Genomic DNA, 2,280 nt, shown 5'->3' with positions numbered 1-2,280 from the left:
AAAAGAAAAGAAAAGAAAGAAACCATGGTTGGTTTTAAATGTGGTTATTTTTAATATGGTTTAAGTGAGTGAAATGAATTGGTGTTGAACATTAGGGAATGGCGGGCACTGTGGTGAACTGGAGAGCAAGTGTAGTAACAGGGGGTATGATCAGGTCTACATACCTAACGGACCACACTTTTACCCCCTGAATTCAAATGTGACCAGCATTCCCTCTGGAAACTTGGATAAACTGTCCTTTCTTTTGAACAATGAGCTCCTGAGAGACTGTCTTTAGAATACATTAAGACTTTCTTCCATTCCTAATACTTTGTTCTAGTCTAATTCAGCCTCTCAATTTCTTCTGTGCAGTATTCTAATAAGTTTACCTATCCCTCCCCACCCATGCTCAGGCATCCAGCCTCCAGTATCCAGTCTATCTTCCCTATCCCATCCATCCTTCCTCCACATCAGTCAGTCATATTACATTCATTACATTTAATTGTTTTCATTTCAGTTTTCTCCACTAGTTTGAAAGCTCCATAAGGGAAGAAGTCGTGTCATAGTTATCTTTCCTATTTCTGCTGTATCCCCAATATCTATTACCTAAGGGTAATTTACTCAGTAAATAAATGAACTGGAAAGAAAATGTGCATTCACTGTTCAGCACTATAGGAGTCCAGTTTTATGAAAAGAAACGTGTAAAACCTCAGTCCAAGATTTATCTTCTACTGTCAATGGTGAAATGTTTTAGCTAATAATCATCCACATTGGTGTTAGGCAAACATGTGTGAGGGTCTAGGAAAAAACAGTTCAGTTGTCAATACTTTCCTAATCTCTCTTGGTAATGCTGTGTAATACTGCTTCTTATTTCCTGACTGTCAATCTAGCAAGATTTGGAGTGAATGATTCTAAATCAACTCCACAGAACACCTCTTAAACTGATGTTTATGACAGTCCAATTCCTAAGGCAGTACTAGGTAGATAGATGAACCAAACTCCAACATTTGAAGAGGATGGCTGTTTTTGTACCTCTTCTTAGTTTCTGTATCAGGGATCACAACTCAATGTAAGTAGAATAAGTGGATGAAATAGGATGATGTTAGACATAAGAGAATGGTGGGGACTGTGGTAAATTGAAGAATAAGTGCATCAGTAGGGGCAGCTGCCCCTCAGCTTCAGCCGTTGTTGCCACTTGAGAATCTGGAGCAAGTGTTGGCATGTTAACAGATATTCAAGTGTTTCAAGAGAAGATGAAAATCTGGATTTTTCTGTGCTATTTTCAGATTTTAAAAATACAATGTAGAAGGAAAATAAAGTAGATGACTATTTTGCAACTTCCATATAAAAGTCAGTGTACTAAGCTGCCAGTAACTTACGTCGATCTTACTTAGTATCTGTAGAATTTTGAAAAAGCATGGGAGATTATTCAAACTTGACTTGGAATTTTTCTTAAAACATTTTTTTCCTCTTTCAAAATTGGAGTTTTATAGAATGGCTGTTTGGAAAGGAGTGAGGAAATGAAACTTAATGGGCAATGGAATCTTATCAATTGGGCCATAATATTATCCAGGAAATTTGAAGAATCAGTTCTGAAGGTGATTTTTCTTTAATTTTTGATAAGTAGTCTGGTTCTTAATAGGAGAAATTGACTAATGGTTCCTCTAAGGTTTTTCTTGGTGTTAAAAAGAGTTGTCAAGTGCTCTAAGTGTCTCTTTAACTGTCATGGGCTCCTTGAGGGATAGATGCCTTCTTTCCTCAATAAAATCTTGGCCCACGCTTTCTAGAAGTGAGGTGGTTCCTATATTCTCAGTCAGCTCCTTGTCTCCCACACCGCAGCTATGTACTATAAACATGTATGTTTGTGCACCTACTCAACTTAACCCTTTCAACTCCAGGTTCTTTTCTGTCACTCTTAATCTCATCCTTGGACCCAGGTCAGGAACCCCTGTCCTGGCAGAAAACCGTAACTGAGCACATGGCAGGTGGTCATTCACCATTCCAATGTGCCAGACACCATGCTAAGTAACTTACACGCATTTTCTCATTTAGTCCTCAGAGTAACAATCCCATGAGGCAAGCATTACTATTACCACTTTCTACATGAGTAAACTAAAGTGTATATGTAATAGAGAAGAAATGAATAACTTGTCAAAGTCCATATAGTTAATGTGTGATAGCAATGAAATTGTCATATTATAGTGTCGAAAATGTGGAAAAGAGGCTTTGGCTTCAAATGGAACTGGGTTTGAGACCTGGCTTTGCCAAGTTACTTAACTTCTCTGAACCTTAGTATCTTTG

Source organism: Pteropus vampyrus, unplaced genomic scaffold, assembly GCF_000151845.1.
Source record: "Pteropus vampyrus isolate Shadow unplaced genomic scaffold, Pvam_2.0 Scaffold39, whole genome shotgun sequence".
NCBI lineage: Eukaryota > Metazoa > Chordata > Mammalia > Chiroptera > Pteropodidae > Pteropus > Pteropus vampyrus.
This window is presented reverse-complemented; position numbering follows the sequence as displayed.